General features: G+C 47.3%; 2 pseudogenes; both read right to left on the bottom strand.

The window, feature by feature from the left end:
* Positions 1 to 16,775: 16,775 nt before the first annotated feature.
* LOC149451458 (5.8S ribosomal RNA) lies at positions 16,776 to 16,929 on the bottom strand (annotated as a pseudogene).
* Positions 16,930 to 17,416: 487 nt separating this feature from the next.
* On the bottom strand, positions 17,417 to 18,101 carry LOC149451457 (18S ribosomal RNA; annotated as a pseudogene; the record flags this gene model as incomplete).
* Between the last annotated feature and the right edge of the window lie 260 nt (positions 18,102 to 18,361).

The following is an 18,361-nucleotide window of genomic DNA, read 5'->3' as shown; positions in this document are numbered from 1 at the left end:
GAGGATGGGTGACACCCTGGAGAAGTCCTGGAGGCGGGCATGGGAGGAGGAGACCAGGGAACTAGAGAGAAGGAGGTCTTGTGAGGAGCGGAGAGTGCGTGCTGGGCGGTACTTGGATATTAGGTCAGTGATGTAGTTCGGGGCAGTATGGTGGACAGCTTTGTACGTCAGTGTTAGGATTTTAAATTTGATCCGTTGCGCAATCGGAAGCCAGTGGAGGGATTGGCAGAGGGGGGTGGCGGAAATGGAGCGGTTGGAAAGGTGAATGAGTCTGGCAGCCGTATTCAGGATCAACTGAAGCGGGGATAGCCAGCGGCGAGGCAGGCCAGTGAGGAGGGAGTTGCAGTAGTCGAGTCGTGATATGATGAGGGAGTGGATGAGCTGTTTAGTGGTTTCTGGGGTTAGGAACGTGCGGATTTTGGCGATGTTGCGGAGGTGGAGTCTGCACGAGTTTGTTAAAGATTGGACTTGGGGCTGGAAGGATAGGTTGGAGTCCAGAATGACACCAAGTACTCTGGCCTGGCTCTTTACTTATAACCTTTACTTATAACCAAATAATGAAACCTGCTCATACATGAGCAGGGGATCCTGAGCAGCTGAAGGAGGGAGAGATCCCTGCAGGGATAACGAGTGTATAAGGAGAGAAGCATTGTGGAGTACATAGGAGGTATCCAACATCCATTCCATGCTGCAGCAAATTCTAGCAGGATCCATGTATGTGAACAAAAAGTGTATTAAGCCTATCTGTTAGGCTTGTAAGGAGGTGAGCGCACATCTTTAATGATTTAAGAATTCACGAAAAGTCACAATTGGTGTGTTTAGATCACGTCATCACAACCCCCTTTTTTGGACTATTATTTGAGTAATGGGACTGTTTTTTTTATTTTGTGATTCACATCACATTTAACTTGATATTCATTTATTTATGTATGGGATATTGTTTGTTTTTCATGGATATACAATTTGAAGTCACTAATTTATAAGTTTGTTAGAGATTGGGAGCGCAACATTTTTTAGTTATATGGTCTTTTTTACACAGTTTGAGTATGTGGTAAATGTTAGCGATCCAGAGGAATAATTTTAGTGGCTCGCAAGTTACACACACGTATTTTTTTGTTTTATTTGACTCACTAACTTGCTGGTAGACATTATGGAGGTTTTCACTTATTTAGAGAATATAAATTTGGATATAGAGAATATTTTTAAAGTAGATGATAAGGCTGATATCACTATCAACAATCTATTTAGACGAGTAGGACACATCATGGACAAAAAAAATAAATACATGGTGGGATATTATAACCATGGAGAAATACATAAAAGAAAAAATAATACCAAGAAAATTAAGATCGGATTTACCCATTGCAGATGGATTATTGGAGGAGGAAGATAAAATTGAATGGTATAATTTTTTCAGTGAAAAAAGCCTAGAATTATTAGTGTTTCTTAATAAAAGGAAACAAAGATTCAGAGAATAAAAACAAAAAGAAGAAGAAATATCAAAGAGTAATTCAGGATTACAGTAAAAAACAAATGTTTAAGTTGCAAAATAAGGATCTTAATAAAGTGACAACACCCACAGAAAATACACCAAACAGATGGAAAATAATGGCTCTCCAGTAAAGAGATCTATAGGATTCATGACACCAAAAAATTATTATACTCCAAATAGACCTAATAATAATAAAAAAACACCTGTCTATAAAAAGGATTTTATACCACCTCAATATGGATATAATCCGAGTAATTTGAAGCACCCGTTCATTCCCAGACTCAGAATAGAGAGCCACCTAGGTTCCCACATCCAGGATTTAAACCATATTATAATCATGGTTATAGAGGCACTCAATATAGGAGACCACAGGGATATCCACCTAGGAATCCACAAGGCTATAAGCCTAATTATTACAAATCCCCTGGTCATAGACCACAACCATATAGAAATTTTGAAAACCAACATTATAATGTACTCACACACAATAGGTATTCACCATTGGAACAACATTGCCAAAAATCTCCATTACCCTACCCTTTTTTAGGGTGGGATTACAATCCCACACACAATGTAGAAAGATCAGGAAAAGGGGAAAAAGAGGAGGAAGAAGAAGTAAACAAGAAAAGGAGAAGAGACCATTAGGTGAAGGTATTTTTAATTTGAGTGGCATCCCTTTAAAGGATGAGGAAATGAAAGTGTTAGATAAGGGCCTAAAATTTGCGCCTACGAAAGGACTTAATAAATTTGAAACGTATGTTAGCCTGCAAAAATTTATAAGAAGTTTGAATTTAAAGAAATATTTTATACAGAATCCCATTAAAGAAAGAAGTCAAGAAATTATTATTATTATTATTATTCAATCCTAAGAATGACAGTGTGTATATAAATACTTTCAAAAAATTAGTGACAGAAGATTTAAAAGCTCTGAAAATAATACCTTTTTTAAAAATATATTCTTCCTTATAATTTTTGAAGAGTTTAAATAATAGAAACAACATAGTAATAAGACCATGGTATAGTAGTAAGCATGATATAGTAATAAGACCAGCTGATAAGGGGGGGGGAATTGTAGTTTTGTCAAAAGATTTTTATGAGACATCAATGAACAAAACGTTAGAAGATAGTGATACTTATTGTAAACTTATTAATAATCCCACAAGATCATATAAGAAAGAGCTAATGAAATTGATTGAATATGGCAATAGAAAAGGTATCCTTGATGAAAAAGAAGCTAAATACAGTCAGGTTCATAAATATTGGGACATCAACACAATTCTAACATTTTTGGCTCTATACACAACCACAATGGATTTGAAGTGAAACGAACAAGATGTGCTTTAATTGCAGACTGTCAGCTTTAATTTGAGGGTATTTACATCCAAATCAGGTGAACAGTGTAGGAATTACAACAGTTTGCATATGTGCCTCCCACTTGTTAAGGGACCAAAAGTAATGGGACAGAATAATAAATCAAACTTTCACTTTTTAATACTTGGTTGCAAATCCTTTGCAGTCAATTACAGCCTGAAGTCTGGAACGCATAGACATCACCAGATGCTGGGTTTCATCCCTGGTGATGCTCTGCCAGGCCTCTACTGCAACTGTCTTCAGTTCCTGCTTGTTCTTGGGGCATTTTCTCTTCAGTTTTGTCTTCAGCAAGTGAAATGCATGCTCAATCGGATTCAGGTCAGGTGATTGACTTGGCCATTGCGTAACATTCCACTTCTTTCCCCTAAAAAACTCTTTGGTTGCTTTTGCAGTATGCTTTGGGTCATTGTCCATCTGCACTGTGAAGCGGCATTCAATGAGTTCTGAAGCATTTGGCTGAATATGAGCCTGAAACATTTCAGAATTCATCCTGCTGCTTTTGTCAGCAGTCACATCAATAAATACAAGAGAACCAGTTCCATTGGCAGCCATACATGCCCACACCATGACACTACCACCACCATGCTTCACTGGTGAGGTGGTATGCTTAGGATCATGAGCAGTTCCTTTCCTTCTCCATACTCTTCTCTTCCCATCACTCTGGTACAAGTTGATCTTGGTCTCATCTGTCCATAGGATGTTGTTCCAGAACTGTGAAGGCTTTTTTAGATGTCGTTTGGCAAACTCTAATCTGGCCTTCCTGTTTTTGAGGCTCACCAATGGTTTACATCTTGTGTTGAACCTTCTGTATTCACTCTGGTGAAATCTTCTCTTGATTGTTGACTTTGACACACATACACCTACCTCCTGGAGAGTGTTCTTGATCTGGCTAACTGTTGTGAAGGGTGTTTTCTTCACCAGGGAAAGAATTCTTCGGTCATCCACCACAGTTGTTTTCCGTGGTCTTCTGGGTCTTTTGGTGTTGCTGAGCTCACCGGTGCGTTCCTTCTTTTTAAGAATGTTCCAAACAGTTGTTTTGGCCATGCCTAATGTTTTTGCTATCTCTCTGACGGGTTTGTTTTGTTTTTTCAGCCTAATGGTGGCTTGCTTCACTGATAGTGACAGCTCTTTAGATCTCATCTTGAGAGTTGACAGCAACAGATTCCAAATGCAAATAGCACACTTGAAATGAACTCTGGACCTTTTATCTGCTCATTGTAATTGGGATAATGAGGGAATTATTATTATTATTATTATTATACAGTATTTATAAAGTGCCAACAGTTTGCTCAGCGCTGTACATTACAAAGGGGAACAGAACATGTGACAGAACAATAACAATACAATGCAAAACATGAGGGGTTCGAGGGCCCTGCTCTTTCGAGCTTACAATCTAGGAGGGAGGGGATAGTGGTACAAGAGGAGAGAGCTGTGGGGGATGAAGTGGTAGGAAGAGTGGAGGAGATCTGCGAGTTAGCAGGGGGTGGGGTAGGCTTCCCTGAAGAGGTGGGTTTTCAGGGTGCGCCTAAAGGAGAGGAGAGTAGGTGATAGTCTGATGGGTTGGGGCAGGGAGTTCCAGAGGATAGGTGACACCCTGGAGAAGTCCTGGAGGCGGGCATGGGGGGAGGAGACCAGGGAACTAGAGAGAAGGAGGTCTTGTGAGGAGCGGAGTGTGCGTGTTGGGTGATACTTGGATATTAGGTCGATGATGTAGTTTGGGGCAGTATGGTGGACAGCTTTGTACGTCAGTGTTAGGATTTTGAATTTGATCGTTGTACAATTGGAAGCCAGTGGAGGGAGTGGCAGAGGGGGGTGGCGGAAACGGAGCGGTTGGTAAGGTGAATGAGTCTGGCAGCCGTATTGAGGATCGACTGAAGCAGGGATAGCCTGCGGCGAGGCAGGTCAGGGAGTTGCAGTAATCGAGTTGTGATATGATGAGGGAGTGGATGAGCTGTTTAGTGATTTCTGGGGTTAGGAACGTGCGTATTTTGGCGATGTTGCGGAGGTGGAGTCTGCATGAGTTAGTTAATGATTGCACTTGGGGCTGGAAGGATAGGTTGGAGTCCAGAATGACACCAAGTACTCTGGCCTGCGGGGCGGGTTTGATGGTGGCGTTGTTGGACATGATGGAGAAGTCAATGGGGTGTGGGGTCCGGGCTGGGGGGAAGACAAGAAACTGTTTTGGAGAGGTTCAGTTTAAGGAAGTGGAGCGACATCTAGTCTATGTCGCTCAGTAGGTTTGTGATTCGGGCGGAGACTGAGGGGGTGAGGTGGGGGGTTGAGAGATAGATTTGTGTGTCGTCGGCATAGAGGTGGTAGTTGAAGCCGTGAGAGTGTATAAGTTGGCCAAGGGAGGAGGTGTAGATGGAGAAGAGAAGGGGCCCGAGGATGGAGCCTTGAGGGACCCCAACAGAGAGGGGGAGTGAGGGGGAGGTGGTAGCGTTATAGGTAACGCTGAAAGAGCGTTGTGACAGGTAGGATGAGAGCAAGGAGAGAGCGGAATCTCTGAGGCTGAGGGAGTGTAGTTATTGAGGAGGAGGGAGTGGTCGACGGTGTCGAAGGCCGCGGAGAAGTCAAGGAGTAGGAGCACTGAGTAGTGGCCATTAGCTTTGGCGGTTAGTAGGTCGTTGGAGAGTTTGCGTAAGGCAGTTTCGGTGGAATGTAGGGGACGGAAGCCGGACTGTAGGGGATCGAGGAGGTTGTTGTCGTTGAGATGAGAGCTTAGGCGGGTGTAGACTAAGCGCTCGAGGAGTTTGGATGTGAATGGGAGCAGGGAGATGGGTCTTGTTTGGGTCATTGGGTTCCAGGGAGGGCTTTTAAAGTATGGGGGTGATGTGTGCATGCTTCAGAGGGGAGGGGAATGTGCCGGAGGTGAGGGAGAGATTAAAGATGTGGATGAGGGAGCGTAGGATGGAGGGGGAGGGAGGTCGTAGGAGTTGTGAGGGGATATAGTCGAGGGGGCAGGTGGTGAGGCGGGCATCAGAGAGGACCTTAAAGACTTCCTCGATGGTAGTAAGGTCGAAGGTGTGGAGTGTTGAGGATGCTTCAGTATGAGGAATGTTGGGTGGGGTGGAAGTGAAGGTCAGAGCAGTGGTGGGGCTGTGGGCAAGGGGTGATGAGGAGGTAGCTGTGTGAGAGGGGACGGGGTTGGAGGGAGTTTGAGCAGTGATGAGGTCCCTGTGGGTTGTAACGAGGGAGAGGGGTGATGAGGGGGTAGCTGTGTGAGAGGGGACGGGTTGTGAGGGAGTGTGAGTTGTGGCGATGTCCTTGCGAATTGTGTCAATCTTGTTTTTGAAGTGATTGGCAATCTCAAGGGTGGTGAGTGAGGTGCTGGGTGGAGGTGGGGGTGGAGAGAGTAGGGAGTTAAAGGTGGAGAAGAGTCAGCGAGGATCGGAGGAGAGGGCCTTGAAGAGGGTCAGGAAGTAGGCTTGTTTGGTGGCGTGGAGGGAGGAGGTGTAGGTGTGTAAAGCAGATTTGTAGCAGGTGAAGGCTTGTTGGGATTTGGTTTTGCGCCATAGTCGCTCCAGGGCACGGCTGTGTCGTTTGAGGGTTTTGGTGTGATCAGTCTGCCAGGGCTGGAGAGGTCGGGGTCTGATATTTTGTGAGGTTAAAGGCGCTAGTGAGTCAAGGGCTGTTGACAGCGTGTTGTTATAGGCAGTCATAGCCAGATCGGGGCAGGACAGGGGGAGGATGCTGTCGTGGAGTTGATCAGCTGCAGAGTGGAGGGGGGCAGGGTTAAGGTTGCGGAGGTTACGGCAGGTAGTAGTATGACATTTGGAGGGGTAGGCCTTGGAGGTCGAGGAGATAGAGAAGGTAATCAGGTTGTGGTCAGAGAGAGGGAAGGGGGTGTTAGTGAGGTTGTGTGGAGTGCAACGGTTGGAGAAGACGAGGTCTAGGATATTTCCGTCAGAGTGGGTGGTGGATTGTATGCACTGTGCAAGTGCAAAGGAGGAGGTTAAGTGGAGGAGTTGGGATGTGGCCGGATTTTCAATGTTGACAGGGATGTTGAAATCCCCAAGGATGAGGGTGGGTAGCTCGGAGGAGAGGAAGAAGGGTAGCCAGGAGGAAAAGTCATCCAGGAAGCAGGATACGGATCCAGGAGGCCGGTAGATCATGGTGATCTTCAGGGGGGTTGGGGAGAATAGTCAGACGCAATGGGCCTCGAAGGAGGAGAAGGATAGAGAGAGGGGGTTTGGGAGGACTCGGAAGGTGCTCTGTGGTGACAGGAGCAGACCAACCCCACCACCTTTACGACCATTGGGTCTGGGTGAGTGGGTCCAGGTGAGACCTCCGTAGGAGAGAGCAGCAGGGGAGTAGAATCAGTAGCCTGGATCCAGGTTTCCGTGATCGCTAGGAGGTTGAGGGAGCGGGAAACAAAGAGGTCGTGGATGGTGGTAAGCTTGTTGCACACCAATCAGGCGTTCAGGAGTGCACACAAAAAGGGGGGTGGTTTTAAGGAGCAGGGGGACGGATACTAAGTTGCAGGGGTTGCAGCAGGATGTGGAAGTGGGAGGGTGCTGTGTGGGTGAGGGAGATGGTGGAGGGCCAGGATTTGGGGAGATGTCCCCCACGGTTTGCAGGAGGAGAAGGGTGAGAAAGGTGGCATGGGAGCGGGATGTGCAGGAGCGTGTGAAACTACTAGTGGAGGTGTTCTGGTCAGTGGGAGAGTGGAGTATTAGGAGGAGGTGGTGGGTGCCATAGAGGGGCAAAGGAAGCAGTGAGGGCACAATATACAATTGTTTGGGAGGAGCAGAGGGATATAGAGAATAGATTTTGGGAACGGAGGAGAGGAGAATGAGAGGGAGGAGTGGAAGTGGCATGTTAGAGAGGTGCCCGGGGTGGCGGATAGGAGTGGTGGGAGGCTTGGTTGTCGATAGTCCAGCGGGCAGTGGTGTATCTCGTTGCTGTGTCTTCTGGTAGCTGGAGTTTGGGGGAGAAGGGAGAGGGGATCAGGTGTGGATGGACGGTTTCCAGGGGTGCTTGAGTGAAGACAGTCTGCCGTGCAGTGGGGTCTCTCGTTGTGGTGTCTTTCAACAAGGGTTCAAGTCTTTAGGTCAAGTTGAGCCGGGGGTTGGTATGAGTGGTCTCTGGGTGGGTGGATCTGGAGAGTTGTGCAGCTGTTACTTGTCCTGTGGGTAGTGCTGCTTTGGGGTCAGCGTGGGAGGTGTCTGGGTGAACGGATCAGGAGCATTGTGTGGCTGTAACTTTCGCATGCTCTTGCGGAGATTGGCTTGGCAGTGTTCAGGGTCCAGGTGGAGGTCCCTGGGGTGGTGGTGCTGGCGTACGGGTTGCCTGTGGTGGTTCTTGGAGCCTTGTGCGCTGCAGTGGACCCCTCTAGGTGCTGGTGGCATGCTGTAGTGGTGCAGGCAGGGCAGGAGCGGTGACTTTCCCTGGAGTGTGGGTAGGGTGGATGGGAGTAAGAGGGGCCTCCCACCAATCCTATCCGCCACCCCTGGCACCTCCCTAAAATGCCTCTTCCACTCCTCCCTTCTAATTCTCCTCTCCTACGTGGAATAACACACACCTGGCCATGGAACAGCTGAGAAGCCAATTGTCCCATTACTTTTGGTCCCTTAACAAGTGGGAGGCACATATACAAACTGTTGTAATTCCTACACCGTTCACCTGATTTGGATGCAAATACCCTCAAGTTAAAGCTGACAGTCTGCAGTTAAAGCACATCTTGTTCGTTTCATTTCAAATCCATTGTGGTGGTGTATAGAGCCATAAATGTTAGAATTGTGTCAATGTCCCAATATTTATGGACCTGACTGTATCTAGTTCCCTCAGTTAGTAGAATAACGATTATATATTCTATACCGAAGATACATAAAGATATTCAGAATCCACCTATTAAACCCATTATCAATGGTATAGATTCACTCACGTCCAGAGTGGGCCAATACATAGATCAATTCTTACAACCCTTGGTAGAAAAAAATAGAGCATATATTAAAGATACTAGACATGTGATTAAAATCACACAAACTCTTAAGGTGAATAGTAGTATAGTAATGAGCACTGCAGATGTGTCTTCATTGTATACTATCATAGACCATCAAGGTGCAATAGAAGCAGCTACTTGGGCTTTACAAAAATATTCTTCTCTTCGCAGTAGACAGCAAAAATATCTAATAAAATGTATCGAATTTTGCCTTAATCACAATTATTTTTGGTATCGAAATACTTACTATTTGCAAATAAGGGGCGTGGCCATGAGTGCTCATTGCGCCCCCAGTATTGCAAATTTGTACGTGGCAAATTGGGAGGAAGAAGTAATATTCAATGATATCCGTAAAGAAGTAGTTATGTATAGTAGATTTATTGATGATGTTATACTGTTCTGGAATGCAGATGAAATCTCATTAATTATCAGAATTTGAATATAAATAAGAATATTACATTGAGTTGGAATATCAACAGTTATGAGATCAATTTTTTCGATATATGGTTAATTAATACAGGTACGCATATTACTAAAAACCATTTTAATACAGGTACGCATATTACTAAAAAACATTTTAAGAAAACAGATAGGAATTCATAGATCCCGGTTAATAGTTGCCATCACAAACCGTGGATTAAAAATATACCTAGGGGTCAGTTTTTGCATTTAAGAAGAAACTGTACGAACATTGAGGACTATAGGGAACAAAGTAATTTACTTATTCAGAGATTTACAGATAAAGGATATAAAAAAGAATAGAAAAAGAAAGTAGAGAAATAGAATTGGTGGATAGAAACAACTTATTCGAAAGTAAGAATCAGATAAACGTAGAAAATAATGATATATCTATAGTGTTACCATAAAATAAACAATATAAAGATGTCCAAAAATTCATAACCAAACATTGGGGTATACTTAAATTGGACAAAGATTTAAAAACTATTGTCAAGGAGAAACCCAGATTTATATATAAAAAAAGCACCAAATATTAGAGATCATGTGGTAAAAAAATGTATTAGAACCCCTGAAAAAATATAATAAGTAATACATTTAGTTTCTTCCAAGGTACTGGATTTTATAAATGTGGTGAGTGTTACAGCTGTAAAAGAACGTTTGGTAATCCAAAATGTAGGCAATTACAATATTGACCAATTTATATCCTGTGATACCAAAGGTGTGGTGTATGCTCTGAAATGTCCGTGCAACCTGTATTATATAGGTCGCACGAAAAGAAGTTTAAAAGAACGCATTAACCTCCCTAGCGGTCTGATTATTTCAGATTTTTGGTGCTGAAAGCCGTACCATTATTTTTCATGGAAATATGTAGTTTTTTTTATTGTAGGCTGTAATTTTTAGGAATAACTCACTGAAATCTGTCTGAACAAGAGTCTAGTAAACATTCCGGGTATGATAAAATTTGAAACACAAAATCATAAATTATAATTTAATAAATAATCATAAAAAATAACAATATAATAATAATACATTTATTCAATAATATAATCAAACCAAAAACACTGAAATTTGAAATAGAGCGCCAAGTTCGCACATTGCTGAGCAAAGTCGCAAAATCGTTTTCAGTATCTGATGACGAATTTCCCCACGAATCATTATCACTCAATTCTGCAAGTAGTTCTAATTTACTATCGCTGTTCTCTAGCTGGTCTAAACCCGATTTTGACCTAAAGGGACACTTTTTGGACGCCATAGACTTTTCTCAGTTTCCAGGCAGAAAGAACAGACAAAATGCAGGCAGGGCACAGGACAAAGCACTAGGGACAAAATGTATGTGAAATGGGTTGAAACAGCAATGTTTTGCTATGTAAAATTTGTTGGGACGTACAGGCACCGCCGTTTTTTTCCAAACGTCACAGGGACTGGAACACAGAAGCCAGATGCCGGCATCGGCCGGAGGAGATGGCCGGGGACGCTGCAGGGGACACATCGCGGGAGCGAAGGACAAGGTAAGCTCTGCAGGGACTCCCTATGCAGCGCCGCATGGTAAGCCCGAGTGTAGCTCGGGGTTACCGCTTTTGGTACAGACATTTTACCCCGAGCTACACTCGGGAATACCGCTAGGGAGGTTAAAGAGCATATACATAACGTCAGTATTGGTTTCAAGTATCATCATTTATCTCTACATTTTCGGAAATACCATAATTGAGAAGTAGATAAAATTGAATTTTGGGGTATAGTTAAACATACCCCACATTGGAGAGGTGACAATTTAGGGAAATTAGTAAAAAAGAATCATTATGGATATATGAATTAGGGCGTTTAGCACCAGGAGGATTGAATAAGGATTTTGATCTCTCGTGCTTTATACGTGATATATAAATAAGATCATAACTATTTGTATGAGCAGGTTTAATTATTTGGTTATATGTAAAGAGCCATTAGTTAACTAAATAATATCGTTCATCATGAGACCGTGAGGGATTATCCCTAGGTCTAATATGAATAATGGGATTTAATTAAAGAAAAAATATTTTAAAATCAACTTCAGTAGTTTTAAAATTTATTGCATTAGAAATAATGCTATATGTTATTTATTGTTTTTTTTATAATTTTATATTTTTATACTTTTATTATTGTTTTTTAGTTATATATGATTATTTGATGATATTCAGCCTGTGTGAGCCGTAAGACATCGCTGTTGTATCTATCTGGCCGAGCAATACGTAGTTATCTGTATCATTGAAACAAATGTGTCAAACAATGATTTTCCTGTGCTGTTAGCAATGTTGTTTGGCCTCAAAAAGATGGCCGCTCCCATATTGTCTCCGGGAAAATGGCGGTGATGGGATATGTAAAGCTGTTTGAGTGCAGTGACTGTACAATTACAACCCCCTGATGAAACCACATGACCTATGGCGTAACGCATAGGGGTGGGGCTACGACATCACTCGGCACCAGAGAGCATACGGCGAGTATACACGCTGTGCGGGGCACACACAGGCAATGGATTTTTTAATACCAAAGCGCTTTTTAATTATATTCAATGTGAGTGCATATATTGAGCATTTAAATAAAGGCAAGTCTTATAAGGATAAAGCACTATGTCCACATTTCTTTTTTGCTTCATGACACTGAGGAACATCTAAAGAGGAGTGAGCAGGGGATCCTGAGCAGCTGAAGGAGGGAGAGATCCCTGCAGGGATAACGAGTGTATAAGGAGAGAAGCATTGTGGAGTACATCCATTCCATGCTGCAGCAAATTCTAGCAGGTTCCATGTATGTGAACAAAAAGTGTATTAAACCTATCTGTTAGACTTGTAAGGAGGTGAGCGCACATCTTTAATGATTAAAGGATTCACGAAAAGTCACAATTGGTGTGTTTGGATCACGTCATCACAAACCCTTTTTTTGACTATTATTTGAGTAATGTGACTGGTTTTTTATTTGATTCACATCACATTTAACTTGATATTTATTTATGTATGGTATATTGTTTGTTTTTCATGGATATACAATTTGAAGTCACTCATTTATAAGTTTGTTAGAGATTGGGAGCGCAACATTTTTTAGTTATATGGTATTAATTGTCGCAAATCGACATGGAGCGGGTACAGCCATTCTTAGTGATTAAGTTGGTCATGCTCTACCTTGACAACAAAAATTTTAATCATCAACTGCGTCCATTTCATGGACAGGAAAGTTTTCTGCCTGGGGAGAGAGAGGAGGTGGGACCGCACTTCGAGCGGCCTGACACCCAACCCCAGAGTTACCCTGGGCCAAGGCACCAGCACGCCCGGCATGCTCAGTGTCCTGCCTCCTCCTCTCAGATCTCCTTAACTGGGCAGGGGTCTTCTTCCTAACTGCTGGGGCACTTGTGACAGTATTTGGGGGAGGCGATGTAGCAGCAGGGGCCCCCGGAGACTCCTCTGGAGCCCAAGGTTCCTCCTGACCAGATGTATGGCCTCTAAAGGCCTTGGGTCAGCGGCTAAAAGGGTGGCCTATCACCCCACACAAATTGCAGACTATTATGTGACAGGTGTCTGCAGCCACCTGACCCACTCCGTTACATCTAATGCAACGCTGCTCCGTGCAGTCTGCGCTAAAATGGGTTGGGCTTCCACACTTAAAACATAATTTCGGCTGCCCAGGGTAGAAAGCCAGGATGCGATCCCTGCCAATGAATCCACTGGCAGGAATGTGGGAAACTGACAGGCCCCTCCTACCGAGCTTCACTTGGGCAATCCACGTTCCTGTCCATATTCCCTTTTCATCCAGTCTCTTTCGCAGCGGACCCTGGAGCTGGCCTTATCTGCTTAACCAGGTGACAATGTACTCCTGAGGAGGAGACTCATTTCTTACCAGGATGGTGACTTGTTTGACTTCTTCTTGCCTGGATATCGCCACCAGTCTGAAACCCTTCCATGCCGTCTGCGATTTAACCAGTTCGTACTTCAGGAAAAAAAGCTCCATTAATACCGGGGTTAAGAAACTGATGTCAAATTCAGACGTACCATGGGGATGTATGACTGCAAATAAATCTGCTACTTTAAAGCCCAGGTTGAGGACTCTGTCCACCACCTCCCCTCTACTTGGGCATGGATCCTCCCCCTGCCAACTCAGCTGGACCACATTCCTGCGTCTCCTTTCAGGCCCACCAGTACCTCTAGACCATGCCCCAGCTCCCCTGGACACTCGGGGGCACTCCAAAAGTCTAGGCGCCAAACTGGCCATAGAAGGGCTCCAGCCTCACTCTTGCCCCTGCGACGTCCGCAAAGGATCTACCGTCCTGCAGGGGCGCCACCAAGTTGGAAATACCCAGGGGGAGGGTTTGCACCCCACCAACGGTACCCTGGGGTTCCCTCTGGGCATTTTCAGCAACACCCGCAGGGACAGGAGCAGACGCGGACACTGTAGCCTTCTTAGTTGACTTTACACCTTTACCAGGGCCTGTGTGGGAAGCAGCAGGACCAATGGCAGCGATGCATGCCCTAGAACACGCTTGCCTTTGTACACCCCCAGCGCTACCACTGGGGAACCCTACCACGGAAGTCCCGGGGACCTGCGGGGGGTATAGGGGAGAGAGAGTCCACATTCTCCACTAGCGCACCCCGCCGGCCACCCTGAGTTCAAGACCCCAGCACTGGCATCATTAGGGACCACTTCCATACATACTTCCTGGTGGGACCCCTCCTGCTCCCTGATGTAGTCCATAGCAGGGAAAGGTGACTCTATGATCCCCAGCTCACAGTCCCCCCAGTCTGGACCTTTTTGACCTGCCTGCAGAGTCTCACCAAACCATGACACCTTAGATTCAGGCCCGTTCTGTGTGTCTTCTGGTGTCACGGCGCCGGCTCCTCCCACTTCCGGTTTTACTCTTGGCTCCGCCTCCCGCTGACTAGCCTGGGAATGATCCTGGGCGGGACCGAGTGTGCACGCAGCCGCGGGTGCCATTTTGGAAGCTGGCACACTCCATGCAGGGGACACCTGGGATTCAGGTAAGTTCTTCAAAGGTTCCTGTGTCATGGTTCCGGCTCCTTCCGCTGAGTAGGGGAATGACCCTGGGTGGGTCCAAGTACACAGTCAGCTGTGGGTGCCATTTTGGAAACCGGTGCCCGAAAATGTGCCATTTTGGAAGCTGGCACACTTGCCTGGAAATGACCCTGGGCGTGTCCGAGTACACACGTAGCTATGGGCGCATTTTTGGAAGCTGGTACACTAGCCTGGGAATGACCGGGATGGGTCCGAGTACACACGCAGCTGTGGGCGCCATTTTGGAAGCTGGCACACTTGCCTGAGAATGACCCTGGGGGGGTCCGAGTACACACGCAGCTGCAGGCACCATTTTGGAAGTTGGCACACTCCGCCTACGTGCAGGGGATGCTGTGTGAGAGACAGGCACCATTTGGGAAGCCGGCTCGCTTCGGCCCTGTGCAGGAGACGCTGTCTGTGAGACGGGCGCCTTCTTCCTCCGTCCACTCGATGACATTACTGTTTGTAAATGTTGAAACTTTACCTTCGGCTGCGTTTTCTTTACAGTTTTCATAATATTTGCTGTTCCACACTCTGTCAATTTCTGGACCAGAACCACAGGTTTTCTGACAGAAAAGTCTACTGTGGCGGCCACCTCCTCCTGTACTCCAGTCATGGGATCTATTACCTCTTCAGTTAAACTTGTCTCCATATCAGTATCACTCTCCCCCACCATGGGTGCCGCTGCTTGTGAAGGGGGGTCCACCTCATCGGCCAGTTCACCTGAAACTTCCGCCTCTGGGGTCTCCACGACCCCTACCATGAGAGGTGGAAGTCCATCTCCGGCCCTGCGAGAGGCCTGGCTGCCTAGGTCGCTGGCCGCTTTCACCCTGTATGATATGGCTATCAAAAAGTGGCTTTGGCGAGCATGACTTTTTGGTGAATTGCTCAGGAGGTCCAAGCTCTCACCGCAAAGTCCCTTGAGTTTATCGATATCAGCTTTGCAGCTGGTCCTTCTGTTACTGCTTATGTTGTCTCTGGAGTTCCTCAGCTTGGCCAAGCGTGCCATCCCCACTTCAAAATCATGGCATAGCTTCTCCATAAGCACTTTAACTTTCTCCTGTCTTGCTGCTGCCTTGGCTTGGTTTTCACCTGGCTGCGGCTTGTCCCAACTGACCACGGCTTGCGTTCCTAGGAAGAGCTTTTCATCCATAGTGAGGACAGGGGCCTCTTCCTTTCCTTCTACCCAGCCAGCCTCACACATTCCTGGGCTGCAGGATTCCATAATCAGCCTAATTAGCAGCTGGTGCAGGAGCTCTCCCAGACACAACCTTCACCTACGACTGCTGGCGCCAGCCTGACCCTCTAATAGGTCCTCATTAAAGGATTTAAACACCTGCCTACAGGGCACTTATACCCCCTTCCTTACCTGGCCAATTATCAGTTTTCAGCACTGTCGCACTTTGAATGACAATTGCGCAGTCATGCAACATTGTACTTTTATATGAAATTTTTATAATTTTTTTCTCACAAATAGAGCTTTCTTTTGGTGGTATTTACTCGCAAATACTGGTGGTATTTTTTCACATTTTTTGCTCTTTTTCTGTTTATAGCGGGGCCGGCTCCCAAGTCTCCCTGGCAGGTTCACTGCGCCAGCCAGGGGTAGCTTTGCTCATGGCCGGCTCCCAAGTCTCCCCAGCCGGCCCCCCGCGCCAGCCAGGGGTAGCTTTGCTCGCGGCCGGCTCCCAAGTCTCCCCAGCCAGCTTCCCGCGCCTGGCAGGGGTAGCTTTGCTCACAGCCGGCTCCCCTCGCCCATCCCTCAGCTTCCTAACGCCTGCCCCAGGTAGCTTTGCCTGCAGACGTCTCCCAAGTCTTCCCGGCCGGCTCCCATGTCTTCACGGTCAGTGCTCCCCCCCCCGTGTCGAGGACGCTGTCCAGATGGTTGTCGTTGCTGCCGTGCCTCCAGACCTGGCCCGCTCCCGCCGGTTGCCTTCTTAAACCTTCTGATCTCCACCCCTTTGCCAGCGACCCTTGGGCAGGTACCTCTCCTCTCCCAGGACGATCTCCCTGGGCGCAACTGCTTTGCCACACTTGGTGGGGATGCCTCCTCCACCTCCACCTCCCCAGGCCATGCAGACTAGCGACCCTTTAAGCAGGCACCTCTCCTCTCCCAGGACAATCTCCCTGGGCGCAGCTGCTTAGCCACACTTGGAAGGGATGCCTCCAGCGCCACCGCTGCCTACCTCCTCCCCAGGCCGAGCGGCACAGCCACCCTTTCAGCAGGCACCTCTCCTCTCCCAGGACAATCTCCCTGGAGCCGCAACTGCTTAGCCACACTTGGAAGGGATGCTTCCACTGCTGACGCTGCCCTCCTCCTCCGGCCAGCGACCCCTAACGCTTTGGAGGGGATGCCTCTCCTGCTCAGGCCAAGCTGGCCAGCGACCCCTAACGCTTTGGAGGAGATGCCTCTGCTCCTCAGGCCAAGCTGGCCAGCGACCCCTAACGCTTTGGAGGGGATGCCTCTCCTCCTCTGAGGAGCGACCCTCAGGCAGGCGCGGCCCCGGGAGGAACACTGAACGCACCTTGCGGCCCTAAGTGTCGATGAATTATGTGTCCTGCAATTCAAACTAATTCTCGCAGCAAGCTGCGTTCTTCATCGACGAGCGAGCCGAGTGATCCACTGCTAAGAGTCTTGCTCTGGTATTTCAACGCAGTTCCCGGCTTCAGGAAAACTCGGTTCTCGCCCCTCTGCGTGGAGGGGGGGAATCAGCCGCCCAGATGCCCGGGCGGCCCAAACAGCCGGGCGCTCGGCCTGGGACCACCCCACCCCTTTCCCACGGGCTTGGGGTGCCCCGGTCTCGAGGCTTCCAAACCTTCCAGGTCTTGGACGCTCCCCCGGGTTGGGGAGGCGGGACCCGTGCGGTACCCGGCTCGGCCTGCGGGGGGTGGGCAGGAGGATAGACCCCAAGGCCCATCCTCGCCGGCCGGCATCCCCCCAATGCGCCGATGCGTTCCTCTGCCCTTGGGCGGGGAGGGGCCAGGGGAGAGTGGGCCATGCGTGCCAGGACCTCTCCCCATCCCCTGTGGCTTCGTTTCCGTGTTCTAAGGGGGGGAGTCGGCGCTCCCCTCTCTCCCCCCCTTTCCCTGTGCCTCGTCTTTGCCTTCTTCCGGTAATGATCCTTTCACAGGTTCACCTACGGAAACCTTGTTAAGACTTTTACTTCCTCTAGATAGTCAAGTTTGATCGTCTTCTCGGCACTCCGTCAGGGCCGTTGCAGACCCCGGTGGGGCCGATCCGAGAACCTCACTAAACCATCCAATCGGTAGTAGCAACGGGCGGTGTATACAAAGGGCAGCGACTTAATCAACGTGAGCTTATAACCCGCACTTACTGAGAATTCCCCGTTCATGTGAAATCATTGCAATCCCCGTTCCCCATCACGAACGGGGTTCAGCGGGTTACCCGCACCTGTCGGCGAAGGGTAGACACGCTGGTCCATTCAGTGTAGTGTGCGTGCAGCCCCGGACATCTAAGGACATCACAGACCTGTTATTGCTTGATTTCGTGTGGCTGAACGCCACTTGTCCCTCAAAGAAGTTGGACGTGGACCGCCGGGGGTCACGTAACTAGTTAGCATGGAGGAATCTCGTTCGTTATCGGAATTAACCAGACAAATCGCTCCACCAACTAAGAACGGCCATGCACCACCACCCACAGAATCGAAAAAGAGCTATCAATCTGTCAATCCTTTCCGTGTCCGGGCGAGGTTTCCCGCGTTGAGTCAAATTAAGCCACAGGCTCCACTCCTGGTGGTGTCTTACCATCAATTCCTTTAAGTTTCAGCTTTGCAACCATACTCCCCCTGGAACCCAAAGACTTTGGTTTCTCGGAAGCTGCTCAGCGGGTCATTGGAATAACGTCGCCGGATCGCTAGTCAGCATCGTTTATGGTTGGAACTACGACGGTATCTGATCGTCTTCGACCCTCCGACTTTCATTCTTGAAAAATGAAAACATTCTTGGCAAATGCTTTTGCTTTGGTCCGTCTTGCGCCGGTCCAAGAATTTCACCTCTATCGGCACAATACGAATGCCCCTGGCCCGTACCTGTACGCCGCTGGACGT

This window comes from Staurois parvus, unplaced genomic scaffold, assembly GCF_062004578.1.
Source record: "Staurois parvus isolate SC_StPar_1 unplaced genomic scaffold, SC_StPar_1.0 ptg000538l, whole genome shotgun sequence".
In the NCBI taxonomy this organism is placed as follows: Eukaryota; Metazoa; Chordata; class Amphibia; order Anura; family Ranidae; genus Staurois; species Staurois parvus.
Note: the sequence above shows the minus strand (reverse complement) of the source record. Positions and strands in the feature narration are given on the sequence as shown.